General features: G+C 40.1%; 1 protein-coding gene across 5 annotated transcripts in view; it reads right to left on the bottom strand.

Annotated features, from left to right (window-relative positions):
* The window catches only part of RERE (arginine-glutamic acid dipeptide repeats), a 407,880-nt gene that overhangs the window by 366,850 nt on the left and 16,324 nt on the right, over positions 1–24,706 (bottom strand). Inside the window, exon 1 of one of the 5 annotated variants that reach the window (XM_077891332.1) lies at positions 21,174–21,256. The exons of the other annotated variants lie outside the window; for them this stretch is intronic. The gene's annotated coding sequence lies outside the window, so the exon portion shown is untranslated. Of the gene's footprint in view, positions 1–21,173; positions 21,257–24,706 lie in introns of those variants that run through there. 5 annotated transcript variants of the gene reach the window in all.

Genomic DNA, 24,706 nt, shown 5'->3' with positions numbered 1-24,706 from the left:
ACTGTCAACTCTAGCACATCAATGCACCAAAACACAATGCAACCGTCATAAACCATATTAATTTAAAGACACGAAACACAATTAGGTAAGCAAAACAGTGGATGTTTGAAATGCTCAATAACAATTGGATTCAGTCAGCAAAGTATAGCAGATTCTTAGAACACTACGTAGTTATTAAAAATAATCCTGACGGGCACCTAAGTGGTACAGTCAGTTGAGCAGCGAGCGGACTCTTGGATTTGGCTCAGGTCATGATCTCAGGGTTGTGAGATCAAGCCCCACATCATGCTCTGTGCTCAATGCAGAGTATGCTTGAGACTCTTTCCCATTCCTTCTGCCCCTCTCACTGTGCTTACACTCTCTCACTCTCTAAAATACATAAATTTTTAAAAGATAGTAATAATGATAATCCTAACAGTATATTAATTGACAATAAATGACATGAAATACTCATATATTGGGATGCCTGGGTGGCTCAGCAGTTGGGTGCCTGCCTTCAGCCCAGGGTGTGATCCTGGAGTCCCAGGATCAAGTCCCACATTGGGCTCTCTGCATGGAGCCTGCTTCTCTCTCTCTCTCTCACTCTCTCTGTGTCTCTCATGAATAAATAAAATAAAATTTAAAATCTCATATTTAACTGAATATGCAGTAATTGCAGTAATTACTGAATATGCAGTAATCTAATGTGGGGTGCCTAGCTGGCTCATTTGATGGAGTGCCTGATTTCAAGGATATAAGTTTGAGCCCCACACTGGGTGTAGAGAATACTTAAAACACACACACACACACACACACACACACACACACACAAATGTGATAACTATTTTTGTGTATTAGATGTTTTACTTCTTTATTTAAATTCAATGAATTAACATCAGTGTATCACTGGTTTCAGAGGCAATACCTTTTTTTTTTTTTTTAAGTAATCTCTATGGTGGTCATGGAGCCCAACATGGGGCTTGAACTCACCTGAGCTGAAATCAAGAGTCAGATGTTTAACAGACTGAGCCACCCAAGCACCCCACTTAAAATGTGTTTCTATTGCCTATAGCAAAAAAGTCTGGAATAGATTGCAAATAGCTAACATTAGTTATCTACAGATGTTGTTTTAGTTTCTTCCTTTTAACCCTATTTTCTGACACTCATACAATGAATCTATCATTTGATATTGTAAAGAAAACATAAAACCTATTTCTAAAGCAAGTTAGTTACAAAACAGTATATACATATGATATCCATGATATTCAAAGATGATATAAAAAGAAATGGGAATCATACAAAAATGCCACAAAATGTGAGAATGATCTCTCAGAGGTCCTTCCCTTTAAGTCCCATAAAGACTTATGAAAGTCTTTACACCATCTGCTCTTAGTCTTCCTTCCCACCTGGTCCTACACCACAATCAGGGTGAGGGCAACAAGAAGGTGCCCATCTGACAATCAGCTGTAACAACCAGCTTTCTAGGTACCTCACTTCCAGTGACCTCGACCTTCCCTCCACTGAAACCACCGACTTGCACAACTGTAACTTGCTCCATCTCTGAAACCATCAGATCACAGGAATTCACCAAACTTACCCTCTGACCACTTGAATACACTTGTCCTCCTGCCTTAACAGAACTTTTCCTCCTTTGATCCTGTTTTCTGTCAGCATCTTTCAGGTTTCACCTCTACTCACTCTGGTTTATACTCATTGCCTCTAGGAATTTCCTATTTCTCCCTTCATTTTGGTACACTATTTAAAAATTATACCCAAGGGGCACCTGGGTGGCTCAATCAGTTAAGCATCTGCCTTTGGCTCAGGTCATGATCTCAGGGTCCTGGAATAGAGTCCTGAGTCAGGCTTCTTGCTCAGTAGGGAATCTGCTTCTCCTTCTCTCTCTACCCCTCCCTGCCACTCATGCTCTCTCTAGCTCTCTCTCAAATAAATAAAATCTTTTTAAAAAAATTATACTTGGGCGGCCCAGGTGGCTCAGCAGTTTAGTGCCACCTTGGGCCCAAGGCGTGAGCCTGGAGACCCGGGATCGAGTCCCACATTGGGCTTCCTGCATGGAGCTTGCTTCTCCCTCTGCCTGTGTTTCTGCACCTCTGTGTGTGTGTGTGTGTGTGTGTGTGTCTCATGAATAAATGAATAAAATCTTTAAAAAAATAAAAATAAAAAAATTATACTCAATCTAACTTACTTCAGTGACCCCTCCAAAAAAAAAAAAAAATCAACCCAGAATTATGATTCCATTATATAGAGGAGAATCATGCTCCACCTCATCTGCTCAAGGAGATAATCTGAGAATTATTCAAGTATTGCCATGTACTTTAACTTCTGAACAATCCAACTCTCATCTGCTTTTCCTCAGAATTACTACATTGTTGTAGCAGAGAATTCAATCATGTGAACTCTCTTATTCTCATACCTACCCTCATAATGCTCACCTCTTCTCCCTAATTCTTTTTAAATCTTTCACACATCTGTATTTTCTAGCACCTAGCCTCAAATATTCATGGTAGGTGTTCAATAAGCCTTGGAATATTGACCTGTCTCATCACTTACACTCTGTACATATTAACTATCCTAATTCTTGTAGCAAAATAGATACTATTATTATTCCTATTTGATAGATGATGGAAACTGAGGCTCAGAATAGTGAAATACCTTCCTCACTAACATAAAGCTACTATTAGCAGAACTGAGATTTGAACCCAGGCATCTGGCTTCCAATTCTGTGCTCTCCACCACCAGGTCACACTGCCTCTCAAACCAATGTTCAACTTTTATTTGACTGAGAAATCTTTCAATTGAAAATATGATTAATAATTTCAACATACAACTTAAGTAACATAGATTGGTACATAGTTTTCATATGACTATAATAATCCCAAAGTTCTTGGTGTCTGCTTATCATTTGAAATACAATGCATCCTTTCTATTTTCTTTTTTTTTTTTTCCTTTCTATTTTCAACAAACCATTTCTTTTCTCTTTTTTAAGATTATATTTATTTACGAGAGACAGGAAAAAGAATGGGGTGAGAGCTGGGGGAGGAGCAGGGGAGACAAACAGACTAGCAGAGCCTGACACAGGGCCTCATCTCAGGACTTTGAGATCACGGACCTGAGCAAAAACCAAGAGTCGGACGCTCAACTGACTGAGCTACCCAGGCGCCCACAACAAACCATTTCTTACACAAATTACCTAAATTGACTCCACTTTAAATGCTCAGTAATGGGCAGCCCGGGTGGCTCAGCGGTTTAGCACCACCTTCAGCCCAGGGCCTAATCCTGGAGACCCAGGATCCCTGTATGGAGCCTGCTTCTCCCTCTGCCTGTGTCTCTGCTTCTCACTCTCACTCTGTGTCTCTCATGAATAAAAATTAAAACTTTAAAAAAATAAAAAATACAAATAAATAAATAAATGCTCAGTAACTTTCAGGGAACCTGGGTGGCTCAGTTAGTTAAGCAATTGACTCTTGATTTTGGCTCAGGTCTTGATCCCAGGGTCATGGGATAGAGCCAGGTGTGGGGCTCCCTGCTAGCAGGGAATCTGCTTGGGATTCTCTCTCTCCCTCTGCCCCTCCCCCAGCTTAAGTGCAAAGCTCCTTCTCAAATAAATAAATACAAACTTAAAAAAAAAAAATAAATGCTCAGTAACTTTAAATTTTTTACTTCACCTTAAGTTATCAGCTACTCTCTCCCCCCAAAATGGTCTCATTTTAAGTATGTATATTACATACTTAAAAAATAAGTTTTCCAGGCACCTGGGTGGCTCAGTCAGTTAGGCATCTGCCTTCAACTTGGGTCATGATCCCAGAGTCCTAGGGTCAAGCCCTGCATCGGGGTCCCTGCTTGGTGGAGAGCCTGCTTCTCCCTCTACCTCTGCCACTCTCTCTACTTGTGCTCTCTCACAATCTTGGTCAAATAAAGAAATAAAATCCTTAAAAAAAAGAAAAATTTTTTTTCCTTTCCCCTCTCTACATACCATCAATATTTGACCTTCCACTTAAGTATGCTCTTTTACTGAATGTTAAAATAACATCAAAGTCAAAAATTAGAACTACTTATTCTGAGTGAAGCCAATAAGCACTTCAACCTCTGAAGGAATTCTAACTGGAGCAAGAAAGAAAGTTATCAATATTTTATCTGCTAACATTTACACCGTAACCTACTTAAAACAGTAAGTTATATGGCTGTTTCAATTTCTGGAAGGCATTGGCTTATCTAAGAAATCCAGATTTTCTCCTTGCCCTCCTAGAAAAAAACATATTATCCCATGTCAATGAATATTTTTTATGTTTTATAGCGTTAAAATTTAATAATGGAACTAACTGTGAAAGGAAGGAGAAAAAAAGAAGGGAAAATGGACAGGAGGAAGGAGGGGAGTAAGGAGAATACAAGAGGGGAAGGGGAGGAGAGTCTGAGAGGAGAAAGAGAAGGAGGAGGAAAGGAGGGGTGGCAGTACCTGGGCTTGTTGGGGAAGATCAGCTTGCAATCCTTGCATTGGTGAGGGATGGGGACGAGGTTGGAGATGCAGGGGAGGGAAGGGGAGGAGACCTAGCTTAGGTTCAACTTTTAGAACTTCTTGAAGGAAAATATCAATAAAATGGGAAAATAGAAGAGAATGTTTTATTTTCTAAACGAAATTAAAGAAAAATATAGTTTCAGACAGATCATTCTAAAACTTAAAAAGTTATATTAAGGAAAGGTGTATGGCATAGTAGAAAAACTTCAACTAGCAAGACCTAAGACCTTAGTTTGAACCCCAAACCTGATATCATTAGAAGCAAGTCCTCTCTGAATCTCCATTTCCTTCCTTAGAAATCTTCCTTAGAAATACCATTACTGGTATCAGTAATGATACCACCTCTCTTGAAGAATGGATAATTAGAAGTAGTTATATTCAATATACTAAGCAAATAGGAAAGAACTGATTCACCTCAAGTATGAACCATTAAATAAAATTTGCTTTATGACTATACATGAGACAGCAAAACGCTTCTTATGGCATCACCCTGCACAGACCTATCTTATAGTCTCTCTGTTGTAGTCAGCTACAGAAAGTGGTTTCTTGATGTGGAAGAGGTCAACCACTTTCTTTCAATCTGAGATTTGGTTATAACATTGTAAAGAGGTCTTTCTGTATTACTAAACCTAGGCACACTTCATTGACTCAAAGTTCAAACTGGACATCTCAAGAGTGAACTGGATCACATCTAAGGCAGTACACCCAAGTCCCTAACAGATTTCCAAAAGTCCAGGAAAGCAAAAAGGTGGGAGAATCACACAAAGCAAGGCATGAGAAATTACTAGTCAGCTTTGCAATGTGAAAATTTGACTTTACTATAGCTCTCATCTGTTAAACTTACAATAAATACATTGACTGAAAAATTTCTCAGCCATGCCAAAAGTCACAAGACCTGTTTATACATTTTAGCTAATTAGTGAAAAAAAAGCAATTAAACAAGTTAATTATCAAGAATTGATGATACTTAAAACACTTCTTTTAGAGGTCTCCATTTATTTTAATTTTTAAAAACACTTGAGTGTAAGGGGGCAAACACTATACATTTTAATCAAACAAATACTTTAGATGACTTCATTTTTTACATAGTTTTTTTAAAGTGTGTTCAGAAATGCAGTTATTGAACAATTTTATCTGTAATAAAACAAGAACTCATTCATACTCTACACTAATTGTAAATGCAAGAAGATACTAATCTGTTATAAAGTCCAAGAGAACAAAGATTATTTTTTTCAACTTATTCATTACCAAATCCTCAGTGTCTAAAACAGTGACACTCAATATTTACTGAATGGAAAAAAAAAATCCATACAGTGTTACTTACAATAATAAAAAATAAAATTTAGGAAGTGTTATGTACTCATTATAATGATAAAAATTATGTTATTGCATGGAAGTAATTATACTTTTTAAAGTAACCCATTCATTTTTTAAAGCATTAACCATTTGGAAAATTGAGTTCTAACATCAGCTGGGTCACTAATTTGACTTGTGCCTTGGGGTAAATGATAATCTACCTGGGCTCCAGTACCTTCATGTGTGTATTGCTCTTCAGCCCTAGTCCATTCTTGGGTAGAGATTATAGGGAGAATATACTTAAACTGTATCAAAGCAAACAGAATCTGCACTATCCAACTGGACTAGATCCTTAGCGATATACTCTTCAAGCCACACTGACTCAGAATCATCTATTTTAACTCTAGGGCCCCAAAGGCATACTTGAACCACTCTACAAAAAAACAGAGCCAGTAATTTAGGTCACACAATCCAACAGAACAATGCCATCCAGGGTACCAACATATCGAGCCCTACTGTCAAAGGAACTAGAAAATAAAGTACAGGTGGAGAGGGAACAATTTCACCTGCTGGAAATAAAGCCATCCAACAGCCTGTACACAGTGGAAAAGGATGTTCACTAATCTGCTGGAAGAAAAGCAGCTGTTCTCAAATCCTGAAGACAGGAATCCTCATTTCTTGTGGTCTAATTACTAGGCCATGCAAACTTTTTATATAAAACAGAAATCTTACGGGAGGAAGTAAGGATGCTGTCCCATGGTCTTACTGACAAGCTAAATACCAAGAGTTTCTGAATTGCAGGTTCACAGACAAGCTAAAGACCAAGAGTTTCTAAACTGCATGGGACCCATTAATCCCATGAAATTAAACAAAATTTTGAGGTAGTAAAGATACTTCTGTACTGTTATACCTGGGTGGCTTAGTCGGTTAAGCATCTGACTCTTGATTTCAGCTCTTGATCTCAGAGTCCTGAATTCAAGCCCCATGTATAGCTCATGTATAGCTTAACACTCGGCATGGAGCCTACTTTACAAAAAAAAAAAAAAAATTTTTAAAGCCAACTATCTAGAGCCCTTTTTTGCTTTTCTCCTTTACAGCAAATATCCTCCAAAAAGGTACTACCTTCATTCTCTCAAATGCTTTCATTTTCTCTTAAACCCACTCCAATAAGGATTTTGACCCAAACACTCCACTGAAATTAATCTTGTCAAGTTCACCTCTGATCTGAATATTGCTAAATCCAATGATCAATTCTCCATCCTAAACTGACTCGATTTAGTAGATTGTTTTTTTTAACAGTTTCTCCCTTTTTCTTACTTGGCTTCCAAGATGCCATCTTGGTTTTCACTTTATGCTGATCTCTTCTAAGCAGTTTTTGTTGCTGATTGTTCTTCTCTCAGACTTTTTAATGTCCTGAGGGGTTTAGTTCTTGGACCTTTTTTCTCTATTCCTGTTGTGAACTCTTCCAATTTCCCAGCTTTAACTACATTTGCCAAGAACTACAACTACAGGGCAGCCTGGGTGGCTCAGGGGTTTAGCGCCGCCTTCGGCCCAGGGCGTGATCCTAGAGACCTGGGATCGAGTCCCGCGTTGGGCTCCCTGTGTGGAGCCTGCTTCTCCCTCTGCCTGTGTCTCTGCCTCTGTCTCTCTCATGAATAAATAAATAAATAAATTTTTTTAAAAGTACAACTACATATTTCCAATCCAGGTTTCTCAACTGAACTCCAGACTACTTCTACAGTCAAAACAGTCTACTCAGCATCTCCACTTGGCATTCTACTACTTACTTTAAACTCAGTATCTAAAACTAAGCTCTTGGGGATCCCTGGGTGGCACAGCGGTTTAGCGCCTGCCTTTGGCCCAGGGCGCGATCCTGGAGACCCGGTATCGAATCCCATGTCGGGCTCCCGGTGCATGGAGCCTGCTTCTCCCTCTGCCTATGTCTCTGCCTCTCTCTCTCTCTCTCTGTGTGTGACTATCATAAATAAAAATCTTAAAAAATTAAAAAATAAAAAATAAATAAAATAAAACTAAGCTCTTGATCTTCCCCAAAAAGCCTGCTCTAACCACAGCCTTCGTATTTTGGCTCCTGACAACTACATCTTTCTGGGGTGCACCGAGCTTACTCGGTCCCAAACCTTGAAATCATTCTTTTTTTTTAATCTTTTAAAAAATGTCAGTCTTTTTTTTTTTTTTTAAAGTAAGTTCTCATCCAAAGTGGGGCTTGAACATCCCCCAGATCAAGAGTTGCATGCTCTACGAACTGAGCCAGCCAGGTGGCCCACTATGTAATCATTCTCAATCTCTCTTTCACCCGTACCCACATGAAAATCCATCAGAAAATACTGTTGTTCTACTTCAAAATATGTACAGAAGCCAAACACATCCCACCACCTTCACTATTGTCACCCAGGTCTGACCCACCATCATTTCTCACCTGGATTATTATTACTATAGCCTCTTACCTGTGTCCTCATCTCCACCCTTTTGCCTCAGTCTGACAGGGCAGTCAGAGCCACTCTTTAAAATGCAAATCATTGCCAAATCTCTATTCAAAACCTTCTAATGCCTTTCCATTTCAATTTAAGCCAAGGTCCTGAAGAGGACCCCAGAGGCACCAGGGACCTTTACTTGCCCCTACCCCCTTACCAGTACATACTACAATTTGTATCTATCTTTGGAGTCAGTACAGATGAATGGTAGTCCTCAAAAGGGGTAAATCCTACTAGCCCTAGCCCTCAGTTCCTGTGAATGTTACTTTATTGGGGAAAAACAGTGTTTCCAGATGTAATTAAATTAAGGATCTTGAGATGCTATCATCCTGGATTTATCCAATGACAGGCAGAAGATGAAATACAGGAGATGTGAGGACAATGAGAGTGATGTGTCTACAAGCTGAAGAATGCCAATGACAGCTGGCAGCCACCAGAAGCCAGGAGAGGAGCTTCTGGGGGATCCTTCCTCAGAGCCTCCAGAAAAGAACACATTTCCATTGTTTTGTCACCTAGCCGGCTTTCCTTTGTCATGGCAGCTCCAAGAAACTAATCCACCCACTCTTCCCCTTGCTGGCCTTTGTGCTAGCATTCCCCTCATTTGAGCCCAGAATGTTCAAACTCGAGAGCTCTGCATGGCTAACTGGTGCACCATATTTAACCTTTTCTTCAAATATCACCCTACTAGGCCTATCCTGATTTCTGTATTTAAATCACAACTGCCATTCCTCCCTTCCATATTCTATTTTTTTCCACAGCACTTAGCACATTCTAATATACTTAATGTTCTTATCTATTACATTTACTGCTTGATGACTTCACTACAGAGAAGAGTTTGGAGATTGTTGAGGTTGGGTTTTTCTATTTTGTGCATTATGTATACTAAACATCTATTAACTATGCCTGACAGAGAGTAGCCATCTGATAAAAATATATGCTGAATAAATGTGTTGAATGAATATGTGCATGTCTTTTCCTGGGAAGAGAGTCCACAGCTTTCCTCAGATTAATAAAGTGATCTGCTACCCCAAAAAAAATCCTAATCTCTGCTCTAAATCTTTAAACGGCCATGGAAAATAAGATTCTAAAATTCTATCATAAAAGACCCAACCCTGGGGCACCTGTCTGGCTCAGACGGTAGAGCAACTCTTGGGTTTTTGGGGTTGTAAGTTCGAGCCCCAAGTTGGGTGTAGAGATTACTTAAAACACACACACACACACAGGGCACCTGGGTGGCTCAGTAGGTTGAGTGTGCAACTCTTGCTTTTGGCTCATGTCATGACCTCAGGGTCATGAGATCAAACCTTGAGTCAGGCTCCCCTGCTCAGTGGAGAGTCTGCTTTTTTCCCCTCTTTTTCTCCCTCTGCCCCTCCCCATCCCTCTCATACCTCGCTCTCTCTCCCTAAAATATATCAATAAATCTTTAAAACACATACACCCAACCCTAGAAAAGTGACAGAAATCAATAGACCCTCAACATCATGACAATATCCTGCATTTTGCAAACAGCAAATATTGTACGTTTAAATTTCATACTCCTAAAAGAAACTTTTACCCAAAAAAACACTCCCAAGTTAGTGCTTGAGAAATATCTCCACCCACCTTCCACAGGACCTCCTACACTAAGGGATGCCATTGGCTAAGCTATTGTCTCCCTAAGGCTAAAGCAATAAAGAGTGGTCATCCATGCAGAACATTCACAAAAGCCAAGGTAGTTTCAGAAAGCTCAAAAACACTGTCAAATACTTTCCTCTACCTGGCTAAAATCTTACGCAAAGTAGAAGAGGAGAACCAAAGCAAACCAAACCTGTCTAGCATCCATCATTCCTATGGAATAAACAGATGTTTACTCCGAATACAACATCACCGTTTGTACAGCCTTAGAAGCCATTGTGGAATGGATGTCATTTACAACTACAGCTTTGGTATGAACCATAAAGCGTAACAATGAAAAGCAGTCAAGCACAGCAAAACTTGTTAATGGATTTTGATAACAGCAGAAAGGCACCCACTGCGTTCCTTATTATTGCTGCAACATATTTTACAGTTAATACTAAACAGGTCGAGTTGAACACAATCACACTAAGCACCAGAATTCAGTATACAATTTAACCAAGCATAATTCTCCAGACGTACCTTTTATATTAAATAAATGGCCATTGCAGATGAAAATTTGCACATCTGCTTCTATAGAATCTTTCTTGTTCCATCAGCAAATGGATTTACAATACAATCCAGTCCCAGCCCTTACCTTTACAGGTTCCTTTCCTCCACTTAAGCGGCTTAGTAATTTCAAGGATACAAAATCCACCAAATACTCTGAAGAGAAAGGCATTTTGAACACTACTATCTCATTTTTCAAGGTGTTTTTTTGCCTTAAGCTGGTTTTTTGTTTTTGTTTTTGTTTTTTAAGATATATTGATTTGAGAAAGAGAGAGAGAGCACCAGCAGGGGGAGAAGCGGAGGGAGAAGGAGACTTCTGCCAAGCAGGGAGCCCAATGCAGGGCCTGATCCCAGAACCCCGGCATCATTACCTGAGTTGAAGGCAGGCCACCCACTAACTGAGCCACCCAGGCACCCCTGCCTTAAAACTGTTTTTTAACAAGTGATAAAAACTTCACCTCTCAGGACACAGCATTTCAACAAATCCCAAACCTAAACACTCTCTTCACCTCCACCAGCCTGACTCTATTCCAAGCTACCACCATGTCTCACCAGGATTCCTGCAATGGACTCCTCACCAGCCTCAAACTGGCAGCAGTCTTTTACACAGCAGCCACAAAGATCGTCTTAAAATAGAAATCAGATGCTGTCATACCCCTGGATCAAAACCTTCTATTATGCAGAGCATTAAAGGCAGAAACCTTACCATGGTCTAAAAAGACCTGTAAGACCCAGCCTCTCTCTGCCTCTCCCTCTGGCCTCACTCCTATAGCTCGTGGGAGCTATTCCACTGTTCCCAGACCACACCAGCAGGCTGCTACCTTGGGACTTCTGCACTTGGTTATTCTCTCTGCCTAGAATGCTCTATCCCCAAATTTCTGCATGGTTCTTTATCCTGTTCAAGGCCTTGCTCAAATGTCACCTCTTTAAAGAAGCTGTCCTCAAATACCTACTTAAAATAGTACCCCATCACCCCACCAGGTCTCTCCCCTCTTTAAGCATCACAGTTGTTCACTTTATAATTTAATTTGAGTAAGAACAGAGGTATATTTTCCTTGTTCAAAATGAAATCTGGGCAAAACAAATGCTATTTTATAGGCCACTCACTATGAAGACAGACACAATATATAAATAAACACACATATCTTTTTAAAAATAAATATGGGCAGCCTGGGTGGCTCAGCAGTTTAGCGTCGCCTTCAGCCCAGGGCGTGATCCTGGAGACTCGGGATCGAGTCCCACATCAGGCACCCTGCATGGAGCCTGTTTCTCCCTCTGCCTGTATCTCTGCCTCTCTCTCTCTCTGTGTGTCTCTCATGGATAAATAAAATCTTCAAAAAAAATTAATTACAATGACAAATAAGTCCAACCTTTACATTGCTTATATATTTTTTTTAAACATTTTTTTTATTTATTTATGATAGTCATACAGAGAGAGAGAGAGGCAGAGACACAACAGGCAGAGGGAGAAGCAGGCTCCATGCACCGGGAGCCTGATGTGGGATTCGATCCCGGGTCTCCAGGATCGCGCCCTGGGCCAAAGGCAGGCGCCAAACCGCTGCGCCACCCAGGGATCCCCACATTGCTTGTATATTTATTACTCTCAAGGCATGGGTCTGACCGGTCCTGGCAGAAGAGGCCTCAACAACTATGAAGCCTAGTCCCTGAGCTGTCTGAGCTCCCACAGTAGCAGAAGCTGAGTGTAGGGGCAGTCCTGGTGGCGCAGCGGTTTGGCGCCTGCCTTCGGCCTAGGGTGCGATCCTGGGGTCCTGGGATCGAGTCCCACGTTGAGCTTCCTGCATGGAGCCTGCTTCTTAAAAAAAAAAAAAAAGACCAAAAGAGAGGCTGAGTGTACAATCACAGTGCAGTATCAGGAGAGATGTCCCAGGACAGACAGTCCAGGTACCACAGGAGAACATAGCTAAGTATGACCCTGAGGAAAGGCTTTCCCGATGAAAGGATGCCTAAACTAAGAACTGAAAAATAAACAGGAGATAGCCAAAAGAAAGGGGTTGGGGAGAGGTTAGGGCAGATGGGTGGATAAAGAGGTATGAAACAGACTGATATCTAGGTAAGAGGCAAGAAAAGAGATAAAACTGAGCCATACATATACTATTTTTTGTGATTTGTTTAAAAAACTGTCCAATGGAAAGGTGCCTGTGTGGGTTGGCACAGTTAAGGATCCAACTCTTGAGTTGAGCTCAGGTCATGATCTTAGAGTCATGAGATGGAGTTCCTAGTCAAGCTCCACACTCGGTAGGGAGTCTGCTTGAGATTATCTCACCCTCTCCCTCTGTCCCTTTCTCCTATTTAAGAAAAAAAAAAAAAAAAAAACCTGTCCCAATGGAGCACATAAATTAAGTCTACAACATTTATAAAATAACATCTATATTTGGTGGTAGGATTTTTAGTATATTCTTTATTTTTTATGAATTATAATACTAAATAAAATCCAATAGTGATAGTTAACCAACCACTTAGACTTCTAAAAGCCCTATTTTGTTCTGTGGCTCTTCTGTTTCCTTCAGTCTATCTGGACTTCTGACTAAATACAAGTAAGGACAGGAAACAATTTGTGCAGGAACACAGCACACAAGTGCACAAACACATCCTTCCCAGCTTGGCCAGGGTACCTCCCAACCCAGAAGTACTAAGCCAGAAGTACTCAGACCTCCTCCATCTCTTTATTACCTCTACCCCCAACCCAAACACCCCATTCTTCTCAAGTGCCAACAGGAACTCTGTGCTTAATTAGCATTCCAAGCCTCCTGCATTTGGCCCACCAAAAGTATCTCAGTCTATTCCTGCCCACAGATTCTTCAATACAGGAAGCCTCCTTCTGCTTGACCCTGTATACACCACACTCAGCCTTGCCTCAGGCTGACCCCCTGCTTGGACCTTCAGAACCTGTTCTCCCAGTTCCTATTCAAACAGCACCCACTCTTCAAGGCTGTGCTCTTAGCTTTCCAATAAATACTCAAATTCTTTAAACCATAATAATCTCTAGTTAACCTAAATTTGAACTATATAGGGACGCCTGGGTGGCTCAGCAGTTCAGCGTCTGCCTTCGACTCAGGGCATGATTCTGGGATCAAATCCTGCATCTGGCTCCCTACAGGGAGCCTGCTTCTCCCTCTGCCTATGTCTCTGCCTCTCTCTGTGTGTGTGTCTCTCATGAATAAATAAATAAATCTTTAAAAAATATTTCAACTATATATTTACATATTTATGTTTATGCTAAACAATATGTAGTGCTATATTCCACTTTTGTTCTAGAAATCTCTAAATGTATTCTTACAAGGCTTGCCTCCTAACTTCTGAGGCCAAAGGTAGGCCAAAACTTTTATTTTACATCTCACTTATATCAATAATAAACTCAGAAAACAAATATCCAATATCTTTTGGCTGGCTGACAGTCCCTGCGTGGAAGGTTAAGCAAGACAGAATTCAGTGCCAGCTGCTCCTCTCTGGAGCTATAGGTTTAAGCACCATGATTGGGACTTAATTTACATGCTCCATCGGGACAGGAAACAGAGCATAAATACTGATAATGCAAGACAGTTAAAAGGACAATAACAAAAACACCTAAATAGAAGAAGAAAGATTGATTACTTGATTCCTAAGGTAAGCAAGCATCACCATATTCCAAGTCTCCCCAGCACCTTGTACATTATCTAGTAAATAGTAAATAATAGTACAAATAAATAATAAATCAATCTATCTGTAAATAAATAGATCTAATGCAAGTAAAAGAAATACTAAAGTAATAACTAAAAGCTTAGATTTTAATTGTAAAAGCCCCAAGGTGATCCTTGTGCTATTTTTTCAATGCTAATAAATTTTTTTTAATAAATTTATTTTTAAACAATGCTTCAAACCCTCCATACAACAATATCTTAATTTTTGTGAAAACTCAGTGATCCATTCTCCAGGAAGAAAAAAGGTCAGGCATTACTTCTTACTTAGGGAGGAAGAAAGGCTGGCAGGAGAATGAATTGAAAAATTAAAATATCATGTCCCTTGCCACCCAAGGAAGAAAACATGCAAAGCAGATCAGCATCTAATTTATTTATAGCACGTGACCATAAAAAAAAAAAAAATCTGCAGGATTCCAAGGCAGAAGAGAAGGCCAAGGGCAATGCTTAAGTCTTCCCAGTATAGGATATCTTATTCTTTTTTTCTTTTTAAGATCTATTTATTTATTTCAGAGAAAGCACAAGTAGGAGGGGCAGAGGGAGAGAAAGAATCCAAAGCAGATGCTGCACTGAGTGCACAATCCAACATGGGGCTCGATCCCACAATCACGACATGAGCCAAAACCAAGAGTTGGTGCCTAACTGACTATGCCACCCAAGCACCCTGGACACCTTATTCTTTAACTAAAAACAGTTCTTTTTCCAAAAAGGGGACTTGGAAAAATGAACAAAATTATTTTAAATAAGCTCTGAGAGTATGTTCTCTTTTTTCTTTTTTTTAAAAGATTTTATTATTTGACAGAGCACAAGTACGGGGAACAGCAGGCAGAGGGAGAGGGAGAAGCAGGCTTCTCGCTGAGCAGGGAATCCAATGCAGGGCCTGATCCCAGGGACCCCGGGATTGCGAACCAAGCCTAAGGCAACCACACAACCAACCAAGCTACCCTGGTGCCCCTGAAAGTATATTCTTAAAGTAAACAAGACATATAGAAAGGTATTTCAGGTTCAGTGAAGACAGAGCTAGTGTGCCCAACCTCTTCCTAGCAGAGATTATCCTCTTCTCCCTAGAAACCTTTAGCGACATGAAAAACCTCACCCCAGTTATTTCAGGCCACACAGCCATAATAAAGGTAGCTGCCTAAAGCGGGGCTGAAGACCCATTTGCTGACACAGGCAAGATGTCCATAAGCACTATGTAAATGTCCACGGTGCATGCACACCACTCACTCTGGGCTGTGGGCCAGCATGATGTTTCTACTTCTCTTACATAATTCTTTTCAGACTGTGTTTCAGTGATTCTTATTCCCATCTATTTCCCCAGGATCTCTGTCAGCACAGGGGCACGTCTTACCCATCTTCGTGCTCAGTGTGTCTAAGAATACTGAGCCCTGCAAGAGGCACCAGAAACAGTGATACAGAATGAATGACCCAATGTCATTCAGCTGACCACCAGAAAAGAGGACACTTGGATGAGAGCAGCCTTCAAATAGAAGTCTGAAATTACAGATCATTTCTATAAAAACCATCATCTCACTTATTAATCACCTATTTGATCATTGCAGAAAAACAACTGATTTTTCCTTTTCATGATTAGTATAGGTACATGGACAGTATGATTCTTCCAAAATTTTTTTTTTCAAATTAAACACATCATTCCTGGGCCCCCATAAAAACTACAGGAGAAGAAAAGGGAGCATACTCTATGTGAGAAGAAAAAGACATTAGTTTCAAATCTACAATTTTCTAAAACTCAAGCAAAATAGAAAATATGAAGGGAAAAAAAGCTCTTCAGAAACCTTTTAAGGACAAATAAAGTACATCATCATGATAAACTTAAAACAATATTCTCCCAGAATTTATCATCAACAGAACAGTTGAAGCTTCGTAGAAAAAAGATTAGTGAGAAGAGAGCCTTGTTCACTTAATAAAGCACAAGTTACATCTTTTTTATAATCCATTAAGTTTATATAATTGGAAGGGTACCAAGTGTGTAACTTCTTCCATGCATCTAAAAACAAATGTCAGTTCAATAATTCACAGCAGAAAGCAGGTAGTCACAAACACGGCAGGTTTAACCTCATCTCTGAAACATACTTTTAACTATGCACTTGGCCAGTTTCATAGTCATCCATTATTCTTACAGACCCTCTTATAATATCCACTGAAATATAATTTCAAATACTGCCCTCTAATTCAATGTGATACAAACAACAGGTCTTGTGTCCAAAATTATAAAAAATAGCCACAGTTCCTTTTTCAGTAACACCATGAACAGGAGGCAAAAATCATCCCTGTGAGTTCCACAGTGACTAACGGGGTGCCACGGGTGCACATAGTTACTCCTAGACAATCACTTCCTAAAAAAAGAGATGACTGTCACTGCATCTAAAGTTAAAACCAGGGATCCCCGGGTGGCTCAGCGGTTTAGTGCCTGCCTTTGGCCCAGAGTGTGATCCTAGAGTCGCGGGATCGAGTCCCACATTGGGCTCCCTGCATGGAGCCTGCTTCTCCCTCTGCCTGTGTCTCTGCCTCTCTCTTTCTGTCTCTGTGTCTCTCATGAATAAATAAAATCTTTTGTAAAAATCATAAAAAGATAATAATAAAGTGAAAACCAAACCTCAGAACGCAGCCATACCAACTCCATTATCACTGGAGTTTTCTTAACAAATGTTAAGATGAGTGCAAACTAGGTCAAACTCCTCCCTCCTTGGTGCTTTAGCAACATTCAAATCTCTAACACTTCCCCCAGAGGTGAGATTCTTTTTAATGCTGTCTTATATGCAGTAGTTTCTCTCAATTTTGAGAAAGTTTAAAGAAGCTGGGAGGGGGGCTGAGGAGTACTTTAGAGAAGCAGGGGTCTATTTTTATATTGGGAGCTTAAAGTGAATCATTTTGGAGCAATGCAGACAAAGCTGAGGCCCACCTTGATGACAGCTGTATCAAAGGCCTAAATTTCCGAGGATCATAAATCACTATAGTAAGCATATCAACAGCATGTGGTACTCTGCAAGCACTTTACAATCTTAACATTACCATCCCCTACAGTCCTTTGATATTCTCAAAAGATGTCTTGAATTTCAAAGCCAGCCCCACATCAGCAAGGCTTGCAAATAGCATCCTAGGGAACTGCATGAACATGAGCAAGGCCCAAGGAAAATGGACTTTGGGGACACAAGGAATCTGCCAGCACCTTAATATTTTTAGGGGAGTGACAAAAACATGGTCACACCATTTAAAGGGAAACTACCCCAAATATACAAACCAAATGAGAAAACAAATTATATGAGCACCTCAGGAAAGAGGCAACTACCCACAGAACTCTCCCCTGATACAGTACAGACTCCCTACTCCAACCCCCCATAAAAGACCAATATTATGATCCAAATTAAGACTAATATTAATTGCTTTAATTCTAATTTATCTCTGACTCCTAAGCAAAAAAAAATTTAGAGCTTCTTTCTTGAACAATTAGATGACAATAAGCAACTTGGAAGAGAAAAATGGCCTCTAAAATCATTTCAAGAGTCACAAGCTAACTCTAGCTTTTCCTCTCTTTATAATAAAAGTTCCGGGATCCCTGGGTGGCGCAGCGGTTTGGCGCCTGCCTTTGGCCCGGGGCGCGATCCTGGAGACCCGGGATCGAATCCCACGTCGGGCTCCCGGTGCATGGAGCCTGCTTCTCCCTCTGCCTGTGTCACTGCCTCTCTCTCTCTCTGTGACTATCATAAATAAATAAAAAAATTTAAAAAATAATAATAATAATAATAATAAAAGTTCCTGGGTCTGGGATGCTGGAGTGGCTCAGCAGTTGAGCATCTGCCTTTGGCTCAGGTCATGATCCCGGAGTACCAGGATGGAGTCCCAGATCAGGCTCCCCACAGAGAGCCTGCTTCTCCCTCTGCCTGTGTCTCTGCCTCTCTCTCGGTGTTTCTCATGAATGAATAAATAAAATCTTTTTAAAAATTAAAAATAAAATAAATAAATAAAAGTTTTTGGGTCTGGGGCGCCTGGCTGGCTCAGTCAGAAGAGCATGCAACTCTTGATCTCTGAGTTGTATTCAAGCCCCACACTGGGGGTAGTGATTACTTAAATAAATAGGGCAGCCCGGGTGGCTCAGCAGTTTGGCACCGCCTTCAGCCTATGATGTGATCCTGGAGACTCGGGATCAAGTCCCACATCGGGATCGAGTCCCACATCAGGCACCCTGCATGGAGCCTGCTTCTCCCTCTGCCTGTGTCTCTGCCTCTCTTTCTCTCTCTCTCTCATGAATAAAATCTTTAAAATAAATAAATAAATATTTGGAAAAAATAATAAATAGGGGTGCCTAGGTGGCACAGTTGGTTGGGTGTCCAATTCTTGGTTTCAGCTTGGATCATGATCTCTGGGTTGAGGGATTGGTCCAGGCTCCGTGCTCAGCACAGAGTCTGCTTAAGATTCTCTCTCCCTCTCCCTCTGCCCTCCCAGTCATGCACGTGCATGCTCTCACTCTCTCTCCCCCCTCTCTAAAATAAATTCATAAACACGGGCACCTGGATGGCTCAGTTGGTTAAGTGTCATGATCCCAGAATCCCAGGATCTCCCTGCTCAGTGGAGAGTCTGCTTCTCCCTCTGCCCCACACCCCACTCATGCTCTCTCTTGCTCTCAAATAAATAAAACTTAAAAATAAATAAATTGATAAATAAAAATGTTTAACTAATTAATTAAATATAAGTTCCTAGGCCTGTAATTGAGGTGGTAGGAAAAGCTGATACCTGCTCCCATTCCTAACTCAAATAACCTATTGATGCTATCCCCATTTATTTACCACAAAAAAGGTATATTTACAGATTTCTATAATTTAAAAAATTGCTGAGTTTGTTAAAAAAGAAAACGCAATGCATTATCCCACTCATACAATGTCTTTTTGATGTCTCCAGTCATAAAATGAAAACAAAAGTTTTTATTTTAGGACAAAACACCTACAAGCAAACAAGAGTTCTCTACTGCAGATGAAGGCTTACTGAGCAGTTATTAGTACCTGCATAAGAATATTTGTAACAGAGGCAGCCTGGGTGGCTCAGCAGCTTAGCACCACCTTTGGCCCAGGGCGTGATCTTGGAGACCCGGAATCAAATTCCATGTCAGGCTCCCTGCACGGAGCCTGCTTCTCCCTCTGCCTGTGTCCTTCCTCTATGTGGGTCTCTCATGAATAAATAAATAAAATCTTTAAAAAAAAAAAAAAAAAAAGAATATTTGGAACAAATATATCTGCATGTAGTGCTGATATAAGAAAAGCATCAAGATGACAGTGGACTTCTCTAGGTAACATTACAGAAGATAAATATTGCTAGACTAAGGCAAGATTGTGGGCTACAACAGCCCTGAGTTCCTGGGAAAGAAAAGGAAAACTAAAGTACTTCACACTTACAGGGTAAGTTTATATTTTCAAAGTATCTCCTATCTATTTTTTTCATTTCAGTGTACATACTAATACAACAGTCACCATTTGACAGCTAGGGAGGCAGGGCACTTCATCACACTTGGAGCCCACAACACAAACAGAATCGGGGTACAGGTCTTCTCATGCTAACTAGAAGACACACATCCAGAGCATTTACAATGCTCATAGGCTATCATGGTTCAGGACTTTTTGGGGAAGCAAGAAAAATCATGAATGACACAGCACATATACAGTGTGTTTAAAAGACCCAATTACTCCCTCCTATCAAATCAACATCCTATCCCTGAGCAAACTATTGTGTCTGGAGTAATATACACTGTTTCTCACATTTCTCACAGTATCTCACATTGATTCAAATGCACATATTACCCAAGAATTTCATTATTTTATTTTATTTTTTTAGGACAGTGTTTCTAAGTGAGAAAACAGCCCTCAAGTGGAAATGGAAACGCCCACAAGCTAAGCTGAATGTTATGTTTGAACCACTCAATGTTCACATTAGTCTCATCCTAAGTAATCAGGCCACTGACCCAACTGTCAGTCCACATCAGCGTCAAGCTCCATATGAAGAACTAAAGAAAATCTAATTAAAAGCCCAAGAAAAAATCCACTTTAATCAAAGCTGCAACCCAAAGACCAAGGGACTTTACAGTAGGAAAAAATCCAAAAACACGAAAAAATGAGTAACAAGAAAAGAGATGTCAAAGAGGAAAAAGATGAGAAATTTTAAAGGACTAAAACCAAACTAATCAAAAATAACTTTCCAGGGCAGCCCCGGTGGCACAGCAGTTTGGCGCCGCCTGCAGCCCAGGGCGTGATCCTGGAGACCCTGGATCAAGTCCCATGTCGGGCTCTCTGCATGGAGCCTGCTTCTCCCTCTGCCTGTGTCTCTGCCTATCTCTCTCTCTCTGCATCTCTATGAATAAATAAATAAAATCTCTAAAAAATAAATAAATAAATAACTTTCCAAACAGAGGAAGCATAAAAAGATGGAGAAATAATGGAAAATGGGAGGGTTAAAGTGCAGAGAATCACAATTTTAAGGATATTTTACTAAGAAGAATAGGAAATTAAATGATTATGACTTTATAAAATCAAAAGAAAAAGATGATACATTCGATTCTATCAAAATCAACAGAAAACCATCTATACCATGAGCCTGGGTTGACATCTTTTCCCATGGGGAACAACCACACAGATGAGGGTCCTAGACTTGGCCAATAACAAGGGCCATTATTCTACAGAGTCCCTGCACAGGAGCTCCCTATTAGATGGGAGCCAAACACATAAGACAAAAAAAAGTTTAATTAAAAAAACTCAGTCTTACAAATTACCGGTATGCTTTTCTCCAAAAATATCTGTGTGAATTATAATCAGGAACACATACAGGCCAGAACATTACTGTTCTTAATGTGAAACAATGTAATCACCATATCAAAAACACACACATACACACATTAGTAGATGTTAAGAAGTCTCTGAAATAAAAAATGATCAGAGTAACTACAAAGGAGTTGAATCAACTATCTAAAAAAACTGACTAATTTTAAACACCATATTTTAAAAATCTTTTTACCTCAAAAGCTTTATTCATGTCAGAGTTCACATTTTAAAATTTTTCAGAGAAACTCGAAAATTTGTACCACCTCCAACAGTTGGAAATCAGTTTCAACTATGAGTTATTTAAAAGAAATCACTCACAGCACTGAGATTCCAAAGCAGTTGTCATGCACAATTCCATGTCAGAACCCAACTAGCACTACTGCACTCCTGGAAAGACGCCTACAGACTAGAAAAATAACAGCAAAAGTTGCATTTCCCATTTCATATTTTGAGCCTAATATGCTGATTAGTTTGGCAAGAAAGAGAAGACCTCAAGTTCAGCCTGACAGTTATTTACTACAAATAATAAAGCAATGGTTGGCACTCAATTTTAAAATAAATAACTAAAACCCACAGGGTATATACTTTAAAATGCATTTTTTTTTCAAGATTTTATTTATTTATTCATGAGAGATACAGAGAGAGAGGCAGAGACACAGGTAGAGGGAGAAGCAGGCTCCTCCAGGGAGCCTGATGTGGGACGTGTTTTGGGGACTCCAGGGTTGCGCCCTGAGCCGAAGGCAGACACTCAGCCACTGAGCCATCCAGGCGTTCCGGGTGTATACTTTAAAAGGGTAAACTTTATGGTATGTGAGTTAGATCTTAATAAAGGTTTTTGGTTGGTTGGTTGGTTGTTTTTTGTTGTTGTTGTTGTTTGGAGAAGAGGGAGAGGGAGGGGTAAAGAAAATCTGGGGCACCTGGATGGTTCAGTCAGTTATCTGCCTTCCGCTCAGGTCATGATCCCAGGATCCTGGGATTGAGCCCCCCTGCTGAGCAGGGAGCCTACTTCTCCCTCTCCCACTCCCCTTGCTTGTGCTCTCTCACTCTGTCAAAGAAATAAAATAAGGAGGGAGGGGAAGGGAGGGAAGGAGAGGGGAGATCTTAAGCAGGCTCCACACCCACCATGGAGCCAATTGCCAGTCTCAACCTCACACCCTGAGATCTCCACCTACGCCAAAATCAAGAGTCAGACTCTGAATCAACAGGGTTACCCAGGCACCCCAAGCCACTTTTTTTTTAAATAAATAAATGTTACTTAGAAAGTATTCCATATAATATAAACCACCTGGCTCTATTACTGAACATCCACAAAATGTGTATTTTAAGGGCACCTAGCTGGCTCAGTCGGAAGAGCACAGGGTCTTGAGTTCAAGCTCCACACTGGGTATAGAGATTACTTAAATAAATATAAACTTTTTTTTAATGTGTATTCTAAATTTTGATATATAAAAAGATCATCGGAGACACCTGGATGGCTCAATGGTTGAGCGTCTGCCTTTGGCTCAGGGCATGATCCTGCAGTCCCAGGATCAAGTCCCACATTGGGCTTCCCTGCATGGAACCTGCTTCTCCCTCTGCCTCCATTTCTGCCTCTCTCTGTGTGTCTCTCATGAATAAATAAAATGTTTAAAGAAAAAAAAATTATCAACTTATGATCAAAGAAATGCAAATTAAAATGATATTGTATACTTTTCACCTATCAGGTTAACAAAGATTAAAAACTTTCATAATACCCAGGGTTGGTGAGAAAATAAAGACATTGAAACCTAAAGCACTCTTTGTGCACACTGACATATCTGGGAGGGCAATTTACTAATAGCTTTCAAAATTAAAAATGTACAGAGGTGCCTGGATGGCTCAATCAGTTAAGCAGTTGCGTTCAGCTCAGGTCATGATCTCAGCATCTTGGGATCAAGGCCCACATCAGGCTCCCAGCTTAGTGGGAAATCTGTTTCTCCCTCTTCCTCTTCCCCTCCCCCCCACCTGTATGTGTGCACATTCTCTCAAAAAAATTTTTTAGTTTTTTTAAAAATTAAAAATGTAAAAAAATAAAATAAAATAAAAATAAAAATGTACATACCTGTGGATTCAGCAATTCCATTTCTAAGAATTTATACTACAGATATGCCTATACAGCTGTATGGGTACAAGAATTAAAAAAAAAAAAAAAAAAAAAAAAAAACCCTGAACTAATTTAAGTGTCCATTCATGGGAAATTATACACCCACACAATACCCACTATGTTGTCAAAAAAAAAAAAAGACCTGAGGTATTACTACAGGTATTGACTTGAATATGTGGTTGTTGAGCAACTGGGTGGCTCAGTCAGTTAAGTGTCTGCCTTCGGATCAGATCATGTCAGGGTCCTGGGAGGAGTCCCATATCCTCCAGCAACTTGCTCAGTGGGAAGTCTGCTTTTCCTTCTCCCTCTGCCCCTCCCCCAGCTTTTGTTCTCACTCACTCTCAAATAAATAAATAAAATCTTAAAAAAAAAATATGTGCTTGAAATTAAATAAAGAAGCAAAATTCACAATAGTATGTATAGTTATGTATACATGTGTTTATATATGCATAGAAAATGTCTGAAAGAATATTGGGGGAACAAGTATTACTCTTTTTGAACTGTAGGAATGTGATTACAGTGAGCATATATTAAGTTTTATAACTACAATTTGTATTAAATGTGAATGAATCAGGCTCTCAAAGTCTTCCCCTGGTGTTAAATCTCCCCTTGTTATATGACCCCAACTGGTTTTTCCAAAGCTTCATGGTTCCAGCCAAACCAGTCTCTTCTTCCCTTGAGAAATCAGCCCAAAGGACTCCTCTCCAAAATACTCTTACAACTTGGTCTGAACAGCTACAAGCAACAGCTTCAAATATAAATTACTGCAGTTGAAAGAACTACATATGCCTGCATCTGCTACAGAACATTTTAAAAGAATTTAAAAAAAGGAAATCAAAACGCATTTAATAATCCTCATCATAGAAGCAGCCAAAGTACTCCCCACTTCCCATCTTTCCAGTCTTGGTTGCCTTTGCTCCATGCAATTTCCTGCCTGAAATCCTCTTAGCTACTTATCACATGTCCAAATCCTAACAATTCTTCAAAACACAGGTTAAATACCTCCTCCTACACCAATCTTCCCTAATGCCCCCAGCCAAAGTTAATTCTCTTGAGGCTCTTTCCTATATCAAGTACTCAACTGTGTACTGGTCTTTTTCCTATTGGTGAGAAAACTCCTCAAGAGCACAAATGTGTATGCCTCATTTCATACATAAACTGATATTTCACTACAGCATATAAGAAAATGGCAAGAGTCTAAAAATAAAAAGCACAGGTTTTTCCTATTTATTTTAATTAGATAATATTTATGTACCACAAACAGTAAGAGTATGAAAGGTAAGGATTCCTCTCTATCCCCCTCCCCGGTACCCTGGTATGCCTCCTTAAAAGGCAATCACTACGGGGCACCTGGGTGGCTCAGTGGGTTTGAGCCTTAGACTGGGTTTCAGCAGAAGTCATGATCTCTGGGTCATGAGATCCAGCCTCCTCTCCCCGCCCCCCTCTTTCTCTCTCTGAAATAAGTAATTTTTTTTTATTTTTTTTAAGATTTTATTTATTTATTCACAAGAGACACACACACAGAGAGAGAGAGGCAGAGACACAGGCAGAGGGAGAGGCAGGCCCCATGCAGGGAGCCCGAGGCGGGACTCGATCCCGGATCT

Source organism: Canis aureus, chromosome 3 (genome assembly GCF_053574225.1).
Source record: "Canis aureus isolate CA01 chromosome 3, VMU_Caureus_v.1.0, whole genome shotgun sequence".
Lineage (NCBI taxonomy): Eukaryota > Metazoa > Chordata > Mammalia > Carnivora > Canidae > Canis > Canis aureus.
Note: the sequence above shows the minus strand (reverse complement) of the source record. Positions and strands in the feature narration are given on the sequence as shown.